Source organism: Mesoplodon mirus (assembly GCF_964341445.2).
Source record: "Mesoplodon mirus genome assembly, chromosome: 12".
In the NCBI taxonomy this organism is placed as follows: domain Eukaryota; kingdom Metazoa; phylum Chordata; class Mammalia; order Artiodactyla; family Ziphiidae; genus Mesoplodon; species Mesoplodon mirus.
The window spans coordinates 28,986,890-29,008,834 of record NC_138988.1 but is presented as its reverse complement, the minus strand read 5'-3'; the positions used below and the strand labels follow the sequence as shown (position 1 = coordinate 29,008,834).

At 42.1% G+C, this 21,945-nt stretch overlaps 1 protein-coding gene across 11 annotated transcripts in view; it reads right to left on the bottom strand.

The window, feature by feature from the left end:
* The window catches only part of FHIT (fragile histidine triad diadenosine triphosphatase), a 1,482,405-nt gene that overhangs the window by 985,903 nt on the left and 474,557 nt on the right, over positions 1-21,945 (bottom strand). Inside the window, exon 5 of one of the 11 annotated variants that reach the window (XM_082639703.1) lies at positions 9,749-9,894. The exons of the other annotated variants lie outside the window; for them this stretch is intronic. The gene's annotated coding sequence lies outside the window, so the exon portion shown is untranslated. The remainder of the gene's footprint in view (positions 1-9,748; positions 9,895-21,945) is intronic. 11 annotated transcript variants of the gene reach the window in all.

The window sequence follows — 21,945 nt, the reverse complement described above, 5'->3', positions numbered from 1 at the left end:
TTGTTAATAAACTGCATTAGAAGCTGGATGCATTGTCTGGATAAACTACACTGTCCAAAAGGCTGCCCCATTATTACAGAAAATGCAGAATGTAATTAGCATTCCTCTGTGCATAAGCCACAGCTTCCAAAAATGGTGCTATATTATGAAGCCTTAATTAATAAACAAGAGTTGGGCCGTGACCGGTTACATTTATCTGAATTTTATATTGTGAAGAAAGGCCACTGTTCAAATCCCATTTACAAATATCTACATTCTGGCTAGCCTACATGAAGACAATCTAAACAGTAAGCCTGAGAATTCTGTGCTGCTAATAGCTTTGTGTTGGTACACCAACAATAGCAAACAATTAACTGCTGGGGCATAAACCATCCTGAGAAATGCTCAGAGTGGTATGATGATAACACTGTGTTTCAGCTGTATTATACGGTGCAATTCTTCTATTTGTTCATATGCATTTCCCATTTAATGGATGGAGGAACCACGGTGGCTTTTCATATCACTGTAAAGCCCTAAATGTGACAAAAGAAAAAGAAAAATGTGAGCTGGAAAAAAATAAATAAATAAGTGTGAGGTGGTGCTGGGTGGTAGCAGGGGTACTTCATGATGGAGTGTAAGTACACAGCTTCTTTCTGCATTTCCAGCTGCTTGTTATTGATTTTCCCCTAACCTAACCCCAAAGGAGAGTCATTTATGTAAGCCATGAGCATTGAACTAATATTTGGGACCATAATATTGAGTAGCCCAGTTTATGAGCCTCAACTAAAGGAGTATTTGCATTAAACTGTACTCACCTGATTAAAATCCATCAACTCTACCATCCTGAGAATTAGTTAGCACCTGTTACACTCAGCTACAGGTTCTCTGTGCACAATCAGAGGGCAGCAAGGAGTCAGACTCAGAGCGGGAGGGGGAGGGAGGGGGAGAGCATGTGATGTGTATTGAAAAGCAGATCGCATTAAAGACCGCCAGTGCTTAAATCTGAAAAGAGTCCTAAGCCTACTGCAAATACAGAGCCGTGTGAACATAATAATTCTTTCAACAAAGTCTGTAATATGGCTTCCAGGGGTGCTGTGAAAACAGGGTGGTGAGATAGTGTTACAGTTCAGCAAAGAGAGACTGGCCCTGCAAGGGAGTGTGGCATCCACAGGAAGCCCAAGAAATGGTCCCTGCCTCCGCAGAATCAGCTAGAGCTCATGGATGGATCCCGAGTCCGGGGGATTTCAGCAGCCTGAACAAGCTGTCTTAGATCACTGCCCTTTCTATCAGCTCCAGGCACCAGGCATAGGCTCAGAGTCCTATCGGTCTTGGCAAGACTTGTTCACCGTGACCACAGAGATGGCATTTTAATCAGTAATAGGCTGTAAGAGGCCACCTTCATGCATGTGAAGAACACTCCCTGAGACACTGGTTTAAGTCCTAGATCTCTACCACCTAGCTATGTGATGTCCGACAAACAGGCTTGCTCATCTTTCAATCAGAGGGTGGAGTCAGATAATAAATACCTGTGAAGTGAATGAATAAGGGAATAAAAACCCCTAAAGCCGAGTTTCTAACCTCAGTACCACTGATATTTAGGGCCAGATAATTCTTTGTTGTGGGGTTTGAGTAGGGGAGAAAAAATATTCCCTTCTACTCTTCTAGGTTCTGTAGCTGGTCTAAGAATTAAACTGACATAGAACAGATTAACAGGAGAGGGGAAAAAAAAACTAATTTAATTACATATATACCTACAGGAGCCCCACAAAGACATGAGATTCAAAAGGCCAGATGATGGAGGCTTATACATTTGTCCCTTGGTATCTGCATGGGATTGGTTCCAGGACCCCCACGGATACCAAAATCCACAGATGCTCAAGTCCCTTATAGTTGGCCCTCCATATTGGTGGATGCAGAACCCGTGGATACAGAGGGCCGACTATACACGGGGAGCTAAGGAAAGGAAAGGGGTCTCGGGACTTCGTAGCGGGAAGGCAATCATAAGAAAGTAAGAGGAGGAGATGTTTGGTGAACAAAGGTACAGGCCCCTTTCTAATGTAAATTCCCTTACAAAAGCATAACTTCTACTGTTTTCAGAGCTTCTCCTGTGTCTGCAGTTTCTCAAAATAATTGGATGGAAATAATCCTTATTCGAGAGTGGCACATTTGGCACAGCATATTCTGCTACCCTTCAGATGTTTCTAGCATCCCTGCCTCTACGGACTAGATGGGAGTAACATACCCTCTCTCAGTTATGACAACTAAATAAGTCTCCAAACATTGCCAAATGTCTCTCGGGGACAAAACTGCTCCTGGTTGAGCATCACCTCTAACGTATTCAGGTTCCAGGAGATAAATTCATGTACCATACAACTATATAGTAACTTCTAACTTTTAAGAAAACTTACACTGACATCTTCAACATCACTGGTAGTTCATTTTGACAAAAATTTTATTGAGCACCTATTATGCGCCAAGTAGAAAGATGAATGGGAAAATACTGCCTCTGCCCCTGAGGAGGTCACAGACTAAGTGAAAGTGGCATTTTCACAGTCCTACATCAAAGAGAAGGGCAATGTTCAGCTAACCATGTTTCCAATAAGTATGAGAATACCCTTCTGTGTGACTAGACAGGCAAGAAGTCAGAGCATACCTCTTTGCTGTTAAAAGATTAGCACATATATCAGAGATGCTGTCATTTGATAAGGTGAATTTTGGGTCATTTGGACGCATTTTAGTTGTTTGCTGCAGTTTGTTTATCGGTAGGCAGGGGAGCCTCTGACCAAAAGGACTGTCCCAGGAGGTTGTTTAGCCTGAGCATAAGCCAAGACAAAGAGCTCGGGGATGAGACTGCCACTTACTTGCTGTGTGACCTTTGGCAATGCATTAACCCCTCCGATCCTCAAGTCCTTTCCTATGAAAGGGAGATGATCATTGTAAAGTGGTTAGCATGATGCCTGCCATGAAGCAACACCTCAGGAAACAAGAGCTACTATCATTGCTGTTGGTATTGTAACCTCTCTATTTTATTATGGACTGACTGTTCTTTTTTTTATTGTGCTAAAATACACATAACATAGAATTTACCATTTTAACCATTTGAAGTGTACAGTGCTGTGCAACCATCACCACCATTCATCTCCAGAACTTTTTTCATCTTCCCAAACTGAAACTCCCCTTTCCTCCCTTCCCCCATGAGTGTTTGTTTAAACCAGATCTTATCCAGAAAAAATACCTTTTGAGGAAATGAAGTCTAGGCTTTTGTTTGACAAAGCCTCTCTCCTTGACTAAACTTCCTCTAATCCCTCCTTGCCTTGACCTTGTCTGGGTCTGGTGGCCCAGCTGCAGCAAGAATTTTGCTAAATCAGTTTAACAAACAAACAAAGAAAGAAAAAAACACTTTATATTTAATCTCCCTCAATATCTGATCACATTCCCCATCCCCCACCCTTGGTATCTGATCACCTTGGCTGGCCTTCAGCAAAAACCCTTAGGTCAGTTTAGTAAGAATTACCCTTTCGCCTTAAAAAGTTCCCATCCACTGACCCCTCTTCTGCCCCTTGACTCTAAATCCCCGCTTGTCCATGTTTCATTTGGAATTGAACCCAGTTTATACTGAGGTTTCTTTTCCTCTGTTGTAATAGTTCCAGCATAAAATCTGTTTTACCTCTTTAGCTGCTATCAGGCTCCAGCTGTCACATGTAAATGGAACTAAAGGCAATTCCCACAGTACCCTAGAAACGGAACAGAAACAGCACTAACAATGGCCATCTGGGGTTATGTTGATGAGTTTAGTATCCATCAGCCACCTCCTAGGAGTAACATGTAAGTGCTTCATCTATCTTGGGGCAATAAACAGAGGATTCCAAACAAAAGCACAAAGGCTCCTGACTGTGGGGCCTGCCCATCATATTTACCATCACAAAAGCACTGACTGCACTCCCCACTTCAGTTAAGACTGGAGCATCTAATCGATTATTGGGGCGACGCTAAACTGTGACTTAATGGAATATTATTTTGAATTAAAAGTTACTTAAGAAATGGCTAATGCAAGAGGGACACTCTGACCCTCCTGTCCATCTCCCTGAAAGCAGGAAATAAGTCTCCCCTGTGAAAGGTGCACTCCCTGCATCTGGAGGTAGAAGGAAGGACCGGCACCCTTATCCCCAGAGACGGAACTCAGGCCTAGAAGCCTATGTAAACAAGCCTTGTTACTTCTTTAATTCACTACTCCAAGCCCAAACTCTGTTTAGATTCTTCACTAATTGAGCACCCAAAACCTGAGTTTCTTTGTCCTGTCAATTCCTCACAAATGTATTGTCTAAGAAGTATAAACGCGGCCTGCTTTGGCCACTTCTTAAATCCCATTCCTATGAGACCTCCACGCACGTGAATTAAAATGTGTTTTTCTCCTGTTTATCTGCCTTGTATCAATTTTATTGTTAGTCTGGTCATAAGAACTCAAGAATGGTAGAGGGAGAAGTTTTCTCCTCCCTGACACAATATTATTCCAGAAGGAACTCTGTTGACATATTCATTTGGTAGCCTGTAATTGGTGGGAAAAGACTAGTCGTTGGGCCTAAACTATCAAAGACACTTACTTTTTCATAGAAAGTGAGCAAACTTCCTTCGTCAAGAATCCATGTGCTTTTGTAGAAGCATTCTAGGGGGAAAACTTCTGGTTTATAGCCAACCTCACAAAGTAGCTAAAGAGTTCCTAATTTCACCTCAAACCTCTGCTTCAGCACCTACTGAACTGTATCAAGTTATTTTCTATCCACTGTCATTCCTGATCCTATCGCAATTCAGTTTAAGGCGTTTGTAGACAGGAACCCTATCTGAGCTGTCAGCACCTTGCCTGATCATCTTCCAGCAAAGTGGTCAGGCAGAAGCATGCAGCTAAGGATGCCCTGAAGCAGACTGTCGAGGAAACTGGCCAATGAGATGAGCATCTCCACTTGCACTCAGCTGATAACATATATGGTACATCTGTCACCATCTGTCCAGGAGTACTGATCTTGTAACAGCCCCCAGGCACTTCAATCTGGTGGCAGCTCTGTGACTTCTACCTGTGGATCACTTTGTCTCCATGCCCTTTCCTTTTCCCCTTCTTATCCATGCATTAGGACCTCGCCAAAATGTTACCTCCTTTGAGAAGCCTTTCCTATACCCGCTAAGGTAGAAGTGGAGATGGCTGTTTTGAAACAGAAACAAACAAACAAATGAACAAAAACACTGAAATCTCCAAACTGAATCTGCACTTTATCTCAAAAGATGTGGTATGATGTATGGCGTAATGTATGGCAATTTTTTCCAAGTCTTAACAATACATCACAGTGACCTGGGGAATTTTTTTAAAATATGGATTCTCAGGCCCCACCCTGATTGAGACATTAGGCCACAAGCTTGTGGCCCAAGAAGGTATTTTGTTTTAAAGCTTCCCAAGATATTCTGGTGTACAAAAGTACTGGAAACAGTAGGCAGGCATGCTACTGTGTGTCTTTAGGCAAGTCACTTTGCTTCCCTGAGACTCTTTCTCATTTGTAAAATTGCAGATAAGAATGCCCATCTCACAAGGTTTTGGAAAAGACCCACAGAGGGCAAGAGTGCAAAACCCTTGAATGATGATGTCTCAGCAAATGGAGCTATGAGGATGATTACTACGGATTTCCTTAAAAAGCTGTTCTAGGCTTCTCAAAACCAATAGCCCAGTTTGCAAAACCTTCCTCTATTAGACAACAAAGAAAAGACGGTTTCAAACCAGGATGATAGCCTGAAAAAAAATCAAAAGGGACATTGAGAAGGAGCCCATGTAGAAAGCAGGACATGAGCATGTAAGTAGGTTTTTCTGAAGGCCTATATTCTTCATTTCCATTGCCATTTCTCCTGATTAAAAGGTTCCCCCAGTAGCTGAAACCATTAACGCAAGTCCATCAAATGGTAGCTGTTGTGGAGAGCTACCCCGCTTCGTTAAATTAGTCAGGCTTTTGTGTCTCTCATAGACTAATGCTTTAACACTTCACTACCTATAATAAAGTATATGCACCACAAGAAAAATGTGTTTTGTGACCAGCAGGCTATAACACAGTGTTATGCTTATAGGAGCCATGGGTTTAATTGTATCCTAAGCTGATGATGAGTCACCACTCTGGCTTTTGGTTAAGGAAGCCAAACAATGACTCTGTAAACCTCAGCTCAGAGTGCCCCTGAGTCTGAGAAAAAATGCCTGATTATAGACTGTTTTGTATCAATTCAGGGTGTCAAACAATAGGATACCATGACAGCCAGGACTTATCAAAGTCCCCTGCAGAATAATTCCCCATAAAGAGGTCGTGGTGGGGAACTAGGAACCATTCCATAGCTCAGAGCTAGAGGGAAGAAAAAATGCTACACAGAAGTAAAAGAGGGTTGCCACCTACCACATCCACCCCTTCAGATGTCTGCCCTGGAGGCTAAACTGGGAGACAGATGAGACACCAGGCTTGGTGTCTCCTGTTTGGAAGGGCTAACTCTTAGAGGGTTCATCCTGGCTCCCTCCAGCCAGCACCCGCCGAGCAAAGTTCGAGGCACTGGAGCCTTAAGATTACAAACACTGGCTTTGGAGGCCATGCATCCAGAATCAGAATCCACCCATTTAGCTGAGCTACCAGCTTCTGTCTCTATTTCAAAAATGGGAATAATAAAAACATGCAGCTTCTAAGGTCAGGGTGCAGATTGAATTTTATGGAAAGGACTTAATATGTGCTCAATAAGAAGCAGTTGATACCATTATTGTTTATTATTATTATTACTACTACCAAAGAACTATCAGCAAGTCTGAGTCTCCTATAAATGTTAGTCAAGCGCCACCAAGCTTCTATTATGTGGCAAGCACTGTGGTTGGTCTTAGGGACACAGGAGCAAACAGGACAGATACAATCTGCCCTTTTATGAAGCGTATGGGGTGTGTGTGTGTGTGTGTGTGTGCACGCACATGCGCGCGTACTGGCCTGCACATTGTTTATAAACAAAACAAAACATGTAGCAAACATTTTAAAATTGGGTGACTTCACACGAAAGTCCAGATTTCTGGCTCTTTTTGAAAACATCAGAAAATCTGAGAGGAAGTGAGATCTCTCTCCACAGGCCAACCTGCTCCTCCAAAGCCCTCACAAGTCCCAAAACACAGCACCAGCCTTCCGCCTGAGACGGGCTCACTGGTCTCTCTAATCAAGAGAGTAGAGCGTGCTCAGCCTCCACGAGATGAAGGGCCCCGGGGGACATGAGAGACAAGGAAGCTGAGGACACAGACCTAGAGGACCAGAACTGAAATGCAGGGAGGGAAAGGAGGACTGGCATCCACCCTCTGTCCCTGGGTTTATTTGTCTCTCGGCTCAGCTTGCTTTGTTTGGCTGGACACAGAAAACCCTGGAGGGGAATTCTGATTCCAACTTGCTCTATGCACAGCTAATTATCTGGGGCTCCCAGAAGGTTGGAGAGAACAATGACTTCCCCAGCGGTTGCAGTTGGACTAGCTTAGTTCCTTTTCTTCGCCACAGGGGTCAGAACCATGTAAGGGGAGCTACTTGTTTTGGTCTTAAACCAAATCTGCCCTGGGACACAGACAGATGTTCTGACCTGAGACCAGGAAAGCCACTGCTTCAATGCCTAGCAAAATTCTCCTCTCTTGCCTTCCTAGTCAGCCTACAGACCCATAATATGCATTTTCCCTGTTTAAACTGTTTATTTCTCTCCTTTGCAAATAAGAAGTAATGTTCAGAAAAAAATACTATATGCCCAAAAATTGCATCCCTCCTCCCAAGTGAGATATTTCACGTTTCCTAGGAAGATGGGATAAAGACAAGCAGGGGAACTAACTGGGATGGATCAGTGAAACTACAGAGGCTCATTTGTATACAACCTTCTAATAAGTATCCACAACTTCATTCTAATAGGAAATGCATGACAAGTCCCTTAAAAACAAAGAAATAGGAGAGAAAAATACATGCTCCATAGTTGTGAACACTATAACAAACTGGAACAATCTTCCAGCAACCGCACAGAGATTGTTCCTACATCCACCCAAAACTATTATCGTCAATGGTGTCCCCTCATTTTAAACAGAATGAAACGGATTTAGTTGGCTGCTACAGGCTGTTTCTAGCCTTCCTGCATCTAAAGACATTTTCACTCTCAGCCATTCCAATAGGGATTCATTTGGATTTCTTGTCAACTATCCTTCAAAGACAAGGTAAGACTTATTTTCTGATTAAACATACACTCAATTTTATTTGTTTACCCAATCATCTAATACCTATTTATTGACTGCCTCCTAAGAGCCAGGCAGTTTGTTAGGTGCTGAAGATATAAACGTGAGTCAAAACAAAGACAGGCCTTGCCCTCAAGGAATCCAGGGGAGGCAGATAATCAAAAGACCTTGCCAATATAAAACTGACCTTCTGAAAGGTGCCCAAGGAGAGGTATCTGGTACCAGAACGACCTATTACATAGAAGGAGTCCAGTTAAGGGGGTATAACAGAGGCAAAGAAAGTGTCCCACAAGAAATAACACTTGAGCTGAGATTTATAGGCTGTAGGTACCAGATAAGCAAAGGCCCTGTAATGAAACTGAGTAGAGTGAATATAGGGACTGAATAAAGGCCAGCCTGATTGGAGTGGAGAATCCACAAGGGACAGAGTGATGAAGAAGAGTATTAATGGTGACCATGCAAGGCTTTATGGTCCACATCAAGAATTTTGAGCAATGGGAAGCCATTTTGGGGATTTTAAGCAGGATGCAGTGGTAGTAGTTGATATGACCATATTTATGCTTTGAAAAAAAATGGATTTGGGTAGAGGGGAGGCAGAGTGAGTTCAGGTAGGCCAGTTAGTCTAGAATTTGGATGGTATGGTGCTGGAGGTGATGGAGTAGAGGTGACACATTCTAACAATACTTTGAGACCAACCCAATGTGCCAGATGCATCTCAATGGCCCAAGACAGGTACTAACTATTAATATACTTCCTGGTGCTGTGAAGCTGAGTAAAGATGTTTTTTTTTTTTTTTTTTTTTTGGCCACACCGCATGGCTTGCAGGATCTTAGTTCCCCAACCAGGGATTGAACCAGGGCCCAGGCAGTGCAAGCACCAAGTCCTAACCACTGAACCACCGGGGAATTCCCAAGACATTTAGAAGGACCAAACCAAATAGGACCTGCGCACATCTAGACTCCCTTATCCCCAGCAGCAGGGTACCACTATGCGCTCTGAGCCATCATAGCTCTGTATTTGAATTTACAAATTCTGAGAAAGACTCCACAGGAAAACCAATTAAATAGGCAGGGAAGAAAACACCACTGAGCGCTGGAAAGAAAGATGATAACAAGCAGGTCTCAGTGGAAGTCAGTAAAATGCTGAATTTCCATTCTAGTGTCATTAGCACTGTTCCTGATTTGTTTTTTTTAATATTTTGGTTAATCAAAACTATGGGTCAATCAACTGTTCCATAATGACAGCTTCTGTGGTCATAAATCCTTGCTGTCGCCTGCAGCTGACATGGTCTCAGTCCACGGGAGAATAAGCAGCAAAAGACTGTTTCTCTTCATTTTCCCCAAAGGGAGTTAGGCAATGCGTAGTAAAAGAATATAAGTTATTCACAATGCTTTCTTGAAGTTTATGATTCATGGTTTGGGAGAAATAATGGACGAAGGGGGGAGGTGGGAAACAGAATCCTGAATGAGAAAATTTCTTTTGAAAATGGAAGGATGAGTTTCTAAGGTAGACCCAACTCACCACACACAGGGCTTCGGGTTTCTCAGCAGTAGCTTCTGGTTCTTTCACAGAATGGTTCACTCACTCCTTACATTTGTTTGGACAATCCTTATTAAACTGTGGTCACCTGAGGAGGGCTCAGTGTCCACCAATCCAGTTTCTCTAGACTTTGGTGACGGTGAAGAGAGGGAGAGAAAAATGGAGAGGAAGGTTAGAGAGAGGTCAAGTCTAGCTGTGTGACAAAGTACTGAGGGAGTGGAAGGAAAAAAGTGTATCGTCTGGTGGAGGAGAGAGGATATCTGCTTGGTTTTACTTTTAGGAAATAACAGACATCAGTGTAGTAAAACATATGAAAGTGGATAGGAGCAGTAGGGTTGTTTGTTTGTTGGTCTGTTTGTTTTGATAAAGTTAATTCATATATCAAACCCCACAAAATGGAGGCTGCCCCAGTGGCCCAGCCCATATCATAAATCTAAAGCTAGGTCAGCCCACACTTATAGGAAACACCTGTTAAGGGAACCTAACACACACACACACACACACACACACACACACACACACATCACAATCCTCCAACTCAGCTTTAGAGAGCTCACCTCACCCTAGAAAACAGGACCTGCTCTCCTTACAAAGAAATCACTGACCTTCTAGCCCATCATGCCATTTCCGCGTCACTGTTTCCAATCATCGGTAAAACTCGCCCTTGCCCAAAATCCCTCAGGAAGGGTGCTCCACTGCTCTGCACTGTAATCCCCCAATCCATGAATTGTTTTCCCTTGAATAAAGGACATCAAACTCATTACTAAATCATTTTAGTTTTGTCATTTGACAGTTTGTTTATAAATATGGCCTGGATTAGATATATAGCTCTCTTTCACAGTTTCTAAGAAATACAAGTAAAGGATTTCAGCAATTTTGAAACTTTGCTCTCTTGCCAAACTAGGTTTCCTTGACAGGAAATGCTGAGACTAAATCATGTGCATCTGCTCTTTATAAAGGCTAGAAACACATTTATTGAATCTACCAAATGCAGGCACTGTACTGGGCACTATTAATGGTAGACATAATTGAAAAATCCTTCATGATCCAGCCTTGGCTTACCTTCCTAGTTTTACCTCTTGCTACTTCTCCTTCAAAACCAAGACCACAGCCATTCTGTTCTGCAATTCACAGAACATTTTGTTCTGCTTCCCCTCTTTATTTATAAACATATTTCTTTCTGCACTGAAAGCTCTCCCTCATTCATCCAGCTGCACTGAGCCTCCCCACCTGCACCTGGCCAATGCCTGTCTCCGTTTGGATGTCACTTCCTCAGAATGCTGTCCAAAATTCCGAGGTGAGTCAGGTGCCCCTACTCTGGGCTCTCAATGGGTTTATCTCAACCTAGTCTAGGTAGCATTCAATGGTAATTAGATGGTAGGAAGCTTTTTGATAGCAGGGACTAAGTCTTTGTCATTCTTGCATCCCCAGGCCCTAGCACCCCATGAGACACAAAGTGCCCACTAAATCTCTGATGAATGAATAAAGATGTGCAATACTTGATGCCTAACTTCAAGGAACTTTCAGTGTAATTAATAAAGATACAACCTTTTGAAATACAACACAGCACAAGGCATATAAAACAAGTGCCTCTTGTGTAACAAAGTAGGTATTCAGAGGAAGCAAAGATTACTTTTGGCTGGGGTGATGAGCGCAACAGCAGGAAGAACAATTCCATGTTTATAACACAAGCACTGTTAGTTCTTTTCATAAATATCCCTGTAACATGATACTATTATCCCCATTAACAAATGAGGAACACAAGGTTCAGAGAGGTTAAATGATTTTTCAAAGTTACAAAGCTAGTAACCAGCAAAGCCGGGATTTGAATTCTGAACACAAAACACTGAGAATGTATCGGAAGGTGAGTAACCCATGGAAAAGGGAAAACATAGATAAAGGCACTTTGGAGCCATGCATATCCTGGGGACTAAAAAGAAAGATCAAGCCGATGGTATGTAGGAATACCGAGGACACCAATGCTAGGGAGTGAGTAACTAGATTGTCAGGGACCCTGCATGCCAGGCTAAGGATCTTGCATCAGTTTATGGCCACCAAGGAACCACTGGTAGCTTTAGAGTAGAGGAAACATGATTGGAGGTGAGTCTTTGAAAGATTTATTAAGCAGTGGGACACAGGCTGGACTGGGAGACAAAAGGGGGGTTTGCAGAGAAGGAAGGAACTCAGAGCCTAGTGAAACTCTTTAAAGGCACTGATCTCTGGGAATGGAGTAGAAAGGATGGATGCAAGCCATCCTGTGAGAGAAGAAACAAACAGCCACTGAGAGCTGAGTTACTGTGGGTCTGAAAGAGAAAGAAACTAAAAGAGACTTAAGAGTATTAAGCTAAAATGACAGGGACACTAATGAGGAAGTCAGCCAAAAGAAGAAGTACCATAGAAGGTACTGGTTTGAGAAGAAACTTTAACATGCTGAAAAAAGACACTGCAGGGAAAATCTTCAGGAAACAGTTGGAAATGTGGGACCAGAGAACGACCACCGTAAGAAATGCAACTTGGGGCCCATTTGCCTTAAGGTGCAAATGGAAGCAATAGAAAATGTGCCTATGTCTTCAAGGGCTGAGGAATAGAAAAAGGGGATTGGAAAGTGTGCAACAAATCTTAGTTAACACACACATTTAGATGGCAGGAATATGAAGATTAACAAGTAAAAGATGTTAACGAATAAGATCTAAATGCCCAATATGAACCAGGCACTATGCCAGAAACTTTTTATATGTTATTTGATGAGGTCTGTACTATCTTTATCTTATAAACACTTAGGCTGAGGAGTAATGTATCTTGCTCAAGGCCATACAACTGGTTAGTGACATAGGTGGGTTCAAAACTATGTTTATCTGACTTGGGGAGCATCTCACTCATGTCATGCTGCCTCCCTGAACAGGGCCGTGGTATGGAGGCCACTGGAGGGGAAGAATTTTCAGGAGTGGACAGGATGAACTCAGGCAAGGGCAATGAGGACTGAGAAGAGGCCACTGAGTTTAGAGACCCACCTCTCAGTGAGAGCCGTGATATAAGGCCTAAAATTGAACCTCAATATTATATGCTGCCTTGACATCTGGGGAAAATCAGGATGGCCTCCAATGGCCCAAGCACAAGTTCCTCTTCCCATTCTGCTCCTGGGGATTAAAGTCCCCTAGCCAAGCAGCTCTCCTTATCATGTGGACCAGGCACAGTTCCTGTTAACCCTGAATAATGGGGTTCAGTTTCCTGTCAGCCTCTGGAATGATTCGAATAAGCCAATTACATCTTCTTGCAGGAACCAAGGGTCACCCACCCCCTTGATACTGCCTCTCACAGCCCCTGGTTTTTCACTCTGTTCCCAAGTGCAAGCATCTTGGGACTTTGTGTGGTGTGCAGCACCCTCTTCCCCTAGGCTATGAGCATATGTGACTGATAAACTGTTGTCAATCTCCCCTGTCCAGTGTTGGAGGTTGTGGGTTTGGCCATCCCCATATCCCTAGGGTGGAAATCTCTCCCTCACCAACCGGGTAAAAAGACAGTGATTAAAACGATAGAAGACTCCAAAGCGTTCCCTGTGGATGTTACATGGGTAAAATGCTTCACTTTAACAAGTATTAACTTTACTACAAGTGAAGAAATCTGAGAAATGAATGAATTTTCTAGTTTTAGACAAGAGGAAACTGAGGGACAGACAGGTTAGACGGCTACCCTGAGTTACACAGTAGTAAATTCTTTCATTTTAATGCTGTATTCTTCTCCAATATTTTCTTGACAAGCTCCTGTCCAGATGCTGCATAAGAATCACATGTATCCAGAATTTACAGAAAGCTATTATAAGCAATAAGAGAAAGGCCAAAAGCCTAACAGAAAAACAGGGAAAAGATATGAATGGCTAACTCCCAAAAGTAGAAATAGAAATGGACAATAATGGGGAAATGTTCAACCTCATTTATCAAAGAAATCCAAACAAAAATCACAATGAACCATTTCTTTGTATCTTTCAGGTTGACAAAGATTAAGAAGATTTACACTATCCAGCATTAGTGATGTTAAAAGGAATTGAAGACTCTCATATGCAGATGGGATGAGTAGAAATTAGTACCTTTTTGAAAGACAGAGGAGCAACTCCCATAAAATTTTTAATTACATTTTCATACAATTTAACTTCTAGGATTATATCTCAAAGAAACAACTTGTCAAGTCCATGAAGATGTATGTATGAGGATGTTTGTTCTATTGTTCTTTGCAATACTGAAAACCCAGAAACAATCTTAATGTCCATCAACAGGGCATTGGCTAAATAATTGTGCTTTACCTATAAAATGGATTACTATGCAGTCTTTTAAAACGATGATGTAGATGCATACTTATCAACATAGAAGGCTAAAAACATATTAGGTTAAAAACATATTAGGTTAAAAAAAGAAAAACTAGCTTACAAAACTGTGTGTGGAATATTATACATATAAAATTTTCTATATTTCTATATACATGCATAGTAGGATATTTGGAATGATATTTACACAATTTAAATATCAAATATATACAAATATCTAATTTTCAGGTGAGTCTTACTCTCTTCTTTAGTTTATCCCAAAGGCACATAACAATAATTGGGGAGGGGGAAACTTTCTCATTTTGGGGGAAAAAATACTTTGAGCAATGAATATTTCCCTTCAAAAAGAAAATGTATACTTCAGGAAGAAATTACACAAATCCTACAGCATGTTTTGGTTTTGTATTTATATTTGTTTTCCGACAGATAAATGTGAAATCCTGGAAAGAAGGGACTCAACCATGCACTGGGTTTCTCATAGGAAGTACATATACTAAACTGAGACTTTTGTGCCCCTAGTGGGAGGCTGTGGATAAAAAGTGAAAACCAGAAGGAGCCTGGGTTCAGTAGGTGCTGGTGAGCCCCTCTCTGATTGAAAAGGACATCTGAGTGGTGACCAGTGCGATTCCCATTCTGAGTTCTCAGCAGCGGCTAATTTTTTGCCTTTGACCTTGCAAACTATTCACACCTACGCTTTGATAAGTCCCACTCTTGGCGCTTTCACCTCTTGACAGCAAATGATGGTGCTTCAAAATCCCATTTGTGCCTGTTGCTGTTAGAAAGTTTTGTGTAAGGCACATGTGACCTACAAAATATATTTCTCAAAACTTAACTCTCTGAGAAATCAGTTACTGATTTATCTCCCAATTCTATCACCCAGAAGAGGGCAAAAGGTGACAAAACAGAGCCCACAGAGAGTTTAATTCAGAAAGACAGACACAATTTAGTTATTCTGAAAAATAAGAAACCCTACTATGTCACTTTAGAAATTTCAAAATAGAGATCTCTGTGTATCCCATTAGGCATCTGTCATGCTCCCAATAATATTACTTGTGACAGCTCTAAGAGAAGCAATATACATTGGCCTCGTAGGTCTTCAAGAATGCACAACTTAATCCATCTGGAAATAGTTGTGTGGTTGACCCTAGGGTTCTTTATATTAGAACAAAGTCAGACACGAACTCTGAGGCGGTTCCGGAATATTATATGGGGTGAATTACAGGCAGTCACACAACCTAGCATTGTCCTTTAAAGAGTTTTTATGAGGCAGAGCCAAAGGCTGGCAAACCTCTCCTTAACCACAGAGGAAATGCAGGCTAAAAAGAAAAATAAGGCGTTTATGAACTATTAAAAAAATAAAGCTGCAGAGTTAGGGAGTTATGGATTAAGTTCCGATCCATTAATTCTTTTATTCCCTGATTTAGAGGTGGCTGAAAACGTGCGGCCCTCTGGTGGGTGACAGAAACACTCCCGTGCACAGGGACCAGAAAGGAAAGGCTGGCATAGTAGGGGGTGGACCCACTTGTTCGGATGATAATTTATACGGGAATCTGGAATTCAATAATCTCACATCCCCCAGGTAAGGGAAAGATCCACTCCCCAATTTCATTTGGGAGTTCTATTACATTAAGCAATATTCTGTTTGGCCAGACATGCCATTCTTCTCCTAAGGAAATTAATTTCTTGACTCTTCCAGCTAATATAATCCCAATTCAGTGCTTAAAGTTTTCTCAGGGCACTACTAGATGAAACAAAGTCTAAAGCACCTCTTGTGGGACCTCACAAGGCCCAGAAGGAAACAATAGAGGAAAAACAAGTTGAAGAGGGGAAGGTGGGGCTGGGCAGGGGGTGAGGAGATTCGGTGTTAACCTTCCCCTCAAAAGCCACATATGTGATTTGTTAAGTGTTCTATAATCTTAACTCTTGGCTGAGTAGAGCTGTTTTATGATTTCCATAGGAAATTTATTTTTAAGCAAGTAAGGCCTCTGAACAGGATAAATAAAAGATTACTAGAAAAAGAAACACAGTGGTTTCTGGTTGTTTAAAAGGCAACTCAACAAGCCTTCACCTGAAAAAGGAAAAGGTCAGGATCAATAAAAGGGCCTTTCCTTTAGAAAGAGATCTGTTTTCAATTTAACACAAATAAACCCTTATGGTGGGCCTTCTGAAGACCAAGGAAACATCAAACTGTATAAGGGATCTGGCCTTGCCAGGAAAATAAAATTTCTCCATTTGAAATTCTCCAACAACGTCAAAACAAAACAGAACAAACCTAACCCCCACCCTACCCCTTTCCTCAGCCCTCTGCCTGACAGCCAAACGCTGATTACCCTGAAAAATAGAAACAAGTCCTCAAATATAAACATGTTACTACTTAGGTACAATTTTATACTAAAAGAGGCTTTTTAGAGACATCATCTAAGTGTGATGCTACAGGGGAATCCCACGTATTAGGAGAGTCTGGCTTGGAAAATACTGCAGGATACTGATGAGCATCTTTGGTGACAAAACATCCACTCTTAAAGGTACTTTGGTCAAACCACCGTATCTTGTTCTTCTAATAGGCCCAGCTGCCTTTGTGAAGTATTGGCTCAGCTACCGTGAAGAGGCACTTTTAGTATCTTTTTGAGAGATAGGCAATGAATGACATTTTTTCTCAGCCTCATTTTCCTTCACAAATCTGAATGCTTCCTGCAGTGGTACTGTTGTTCTGAACATCAATCCCTTCTACACACACATACACACATCACATACACCACACACGTATGCACACACACCATACACACATACACAAGCATCGTATACCATCCACCAACACCACACACATTCCCCCCCACACACACAATTCCAATTGATGAATTCATAAACCTGACAGGCCCATTGCTGCAACCTCAGCTCTGTCCCATTCCTAGCTCTTACTAATATACCTTCTCCCCTTGTCCCTTTCTCTCAAGAAAGCATATTAGAATGCAAGGGAGTCAGAATCTTAACCGTAAATCTGCTCTCAAGTGTAAGAAAAAAGTAAGTCATTTTCATCCTTAAGCAATTTAAATATTATTAAAGAAACCATCACTACCCACCAGTGAAATTCAGCATCAAAGTTAGCCTTCTGCCTGGAATGACCTCCCCCCACCCTCCCCCACACACTCTTCTTCAACCGTATAAATCCTACCAGTATCTTAAGGTCCATCTACTTGATAAACGAAAATCCTTCAAACTCCCCTTGCTAGACTCTACCAGAGCTTACAAACGCAGCTTCCAAGAGCCAGGGGGGTTAATTTGTTTGCTGCAAGCCAATTTTCAGACATATGCATTCACTGCTGAGCAGTGAAGACACGGCAACCAGAGAGCGCATACCCCGCCTGAAGGCGCAGAAGCCAGTCAGCCCCACCCATTGCTGCCATATGGGAATGCAGGCCCGCGGCCACCAGATCTTCCAATGTTTTAAGAGAAGCCAAAACTCTGCATTTTATGTGAAATATCCCAATTGTAAATGTTGGCCCAATTAAGAAAGTTAAGAGGACAACAACTCTGTGATCTGCACTGGGCCCGTGAAACCACTAATTTGCAACCTCTGGTCTCTATCAAACATATGAAGCTTAACAATGAATGACACATGTGTAAAGAGGTGTGATGTACATGTGTCTTAGATCACCAGTTAGAAAGACATAGACAAATTTATGTAACATGTAACTTGAAAATAAAGCAGGGCTTTATCTAGTTGTCTTCAACTTTAGCTTAAGTTTCAAATAATGTAAGAAGGGCCTGAGATATTTATATTTTAAAAAGAAGGACATTGGTAAAAAAAGGTTCAGGAACACTGAGCCTGATGGTAAGGCACTGGAGGGCAGGGACTATACCCTTACCTCTTTCATTCAGCACATATCAAGAGTGCTCACTATATAGGTTTTAATGGAACTGATCTGAGTATTTTAAGGAACCAGATTCCAGACAACCATTTCATGCATTAGAAATTTAATTTTGCAAGATTGCCTATATAGTACCAATATATTCCCCAACTGTCAGCAAAGGATCCTGTTCTTCAGTCAGATCTTACACGCACCTAAATATTTTTACTTTATAACCTTAATAGTTCTAAATTCATCTAACAGAGTAAAGAAAAATGCCTGACACAAAAAATGTATTCACAGCATATTAGTTAAACTTAAGTAAAAAGAAATAAACAAAAGATGAAACTTCCATGCCTCTTGTCTCTCTGCAGAGTAGAGTGCCCTGTGGCTTGGGCTTCTTTGATCAAAAGCATACCCATACCTTTTTGTCACATCAACTTATTTGGTTTTCCTTGTGTAATGGGGTGAGCATTGTACAAGGTTTCAATGCCTTTTGTTTCCAACTCAAATTGTCCCTTAGAGGCTCAAAGTATTAACAAAGTGCTTCGCTGCATGGAAGTGCTGTCTGCATTTGTCTGGCAAATATGATGCTAGCTAGAAAGCCTGATGGGTCTGTAACTGTCACAGGCACAACTGAGCTCCAGGCTGCTTCCACCAGAAAGCGAATTCAAGTTCATAAAGAAAAGTGTGGACAGGAAAGCCTTCTAGCAAGATTCCCAGTAACCAGAATATGGACATGAGATCCAAAGACTAATAAAACATGGATTGGGGAGAGGGTATTGATGAAGCAGCAGCCTAAGGAGAGAAGAGGGAGGATTTGTGCCTGTTTTTATAGAAGGGAATGTAGTGATGGGCCCAGAGAAAAGAGAAAGATTTCTGCTATCACCTGTAGTCCTAGAACAACTCTAGGAATTAGACCACATTACCCTTGCATCTACAGATAATGGAAACAGGCTCAGAAAGGCTAGGTAACTTGTTCACAGTCTTTCCCAGCCAGTTAGTGGCCTAACTGGAGTTCGGCCAGGTCTTTTTGGCTCTAAGGCTCAAGCCTAGGGACTTCCCTTGTGGCGCAGTGGTTAAAACTCCACGCTCCCAATACAGGGGGCTGGGGTTCGAGCCCTGGTCAGCGAACTAGATCCCACATGCATGCCACAGCTAAGAGTTCACATGCCACAGCTAAGGTGCCAGCGAGCTGCAACTAAGGAGCCCATCTGCCACAACTAAGACCTGGTGCAGCCAAATAAATAAATACAAAATAAAATAAAGCTCAAGCCTAGTCACTATATAACACCAGCTTCCAAAAAGTCACCAAGACAGTCATCAGCACTCAATTAGTTATGCTGTGAAACTACAGATTGGGGATAGGGTATTGTTCCTTTTTTTAGCTTAATTTTGTTAAAGACATAATAGACCAACCATAAAAAACAATCTGCCAAGCTATAGAAAATCAGCCCTGCTGCTAGTAAATGTGCTTTACTCAAACATATATCAAGTGCTTAATATATTTAAGATTCCCCAGATACTAGAGAGATAGAAATTCAAATACACTCAAGATAAGCTCAAAGGTAACCTTTCTTAAAAAACTGCATAAATGGAAAGATATTTTCATTGAATGGAATGTTTGTTCACTCAATTGCCAAATATTTATTGAGAAACTACCTGGGTCAGAAATTGTCCTAGGTTCTGAGGATGACAGAGTGACAGAGAAGACAGAGAGGGCCCACGCCTGCAAGAAACTTGCTTTGCTTTAGAATCAGACTAAACAAAGCAAAGGGGACAGAGAGGAAGGAGCCATTTATGGTTTGCAATAAACGCTGTGAAGCAAATACTAGGGTGCTCTGACAGAGAATAAATGGAGGGCATCCTTTAGACAGGGAGGACAGGAAGGGCCTCCCTGAGGTGATGATGTTCAAATGATAAGTTCTGAAGCGGGAGAGGAAGTCAACCATGTAATGGGTTGAGGAAAGAAAGGGTGTTCCAACCAGAGGGTTAGGAGTATACAAAGAGCCAGTGAAGACAATGGGCTTAGTTTATTCTGGGAATCAAAAGCAGACCACTGCGAGTAGGTGCAGCAAGCCAGGGTGGGCTGGGTACTGTGAGCAGAGGGGGAGAGGTGGGTGGGAGCCAGTCAGACCATCATGGGTCTCATACATCACTGGAGTGAGCCTGGATTTTATTCTAAGCTCAATGGAAAGCTGTTGAATGATTTGGTCTTAAACTAGGGACCACTGTGAACAGATGGATGGTTTTATTTTAGCTGATATGTGAAGTGTGCGTGAGAAGGGGACTAGTGTGGAAGTGGGAGACGAGGCTGTAGCTGGAAAGATAGCACTTGGATGTTCTGCTGGATGCCTGCCATTCGCCCTCCAGATCTTCCCTTCACCCCTTCCTATCCTGTTGTCTACCTCAGAGGCTGGCTTATACGGATTGCAGCCAAGGGTTCCCTTGCCTTCTGACTTCCAGTTGTGTTCAGCCAGTGGGAAGCCCCAGCCAGAGATTAGAGGAAGGTAGGAGGGAGAAGCTGGGAGATTTACTCCCTCAGCTCCCCACCAGCCCAGCCCCCGGGGTTTATCATGGGCTGGTTGTCTCCCTCAACCAAGGCTGCTGGTCCTATCAGGTGGTCTCTATCCGGTGGCCTCTCCTACAGCTCTCCCACAGGGACCCAGTGGCCTTCCCTCCCCATGTACCTTCCCTCTCTTTTCGCCTTCAGTCCTTGGGTAGAACCAGAAAAGGCTGCTACTAGCCTCAAGGCACTGCACTTAGGGCCTTGTGATTTGAAACTGATACCTTTATTAAACTCTAGTCAAATTACCCAATTTGCGTATGCCATCTGTTTCCTGCTGGGTTCCTTACTGATACAGGGAAAGACAAGTTTTGATTTAGAAAAATTCAGTTACTGTGATCCTTGACTAACATCCTGTTCTGCTGATGCTTTGTGTCTGTGATGTTAAGGGTCACAAACCCAAGAATGTCAGCAAGAAATCATACACCTCTTTACTTCCTTAGGAAAACCAATAACATAAATTGACCAAAGAGATAAAATGCCAAAATCATGGATGTGAGAGTTCAGAGAACAAAATAGAATTTATGGTCACCGATACTTGACTTCAGGCCAGTTACCAAGAGCTCTTGCTTAAATATTAAGTTTATATTTCTCATTCAATTTTTCATTTATTTAATTAATGTTTATTGAGTGCATAGTACTCGGGAGACACTATTTTAGAGACTAGGGTTAAAGCAAAGACCAAATCAAAATACTTGCTCTCTCTGAGCTTACACTCTAGAGGACAGTCAGGAAATAAACAAATCAACCATCTCTTACATGCTCATTAAAAAAAAGCTAAGGAGGACAGAGTGGGAGATTTATATATGAGAGAGAATATTTCCTTTCTGAAAAGGTGATATTTGAGCAGAAAACTAAAGGAAGAGATGAAACAAGCAGTAATGATACCCAGGGGAAGCATGACCCAGGAGAGGAAGTACCAGAGGCTGAGGCAGGAATTGAACAACAGTGAAAGGCCAGTGTGGCTGGAGCAGAAGAGGTGAGGATGGCTGGTAGCCTCTCCAGTCAGGGAGACAGACAGGACAAGCCCACTAGCTTCATCTAGAATTTTTGGCTTCTATTTTAGTAAAAGAAGCCATTAGGAGTTTGAGCAGAGTAGTAACAGGAAATGACTTAGTTTTAAAAGGATCATTCTAGCTGCTGTGTTGCAAATAAGGTGGCAAGGATAGAAAGAAGGAACACACTTCAACTAAAGTCTAGGACAGAGATGCTGTTGACCTGAACCAGGGTGGAAGTATTTATGTTTGAGAAGCGTTTCAGATATCCAAGTGGGGATGTGTAGGCATTGGATATACAAACAATCAAAGTCTGGAGTTGAGAGAAGGGGGCTTCTGAGTTTGGCTGGAGATAGGGATTTGTACAGTACATGCCATGAGCCTGAATGAAACCATCTAGGGAGTGAAGAGAGGGAGAAGAGACCAGTTCTAAGGATGGAATGTGAGGCATT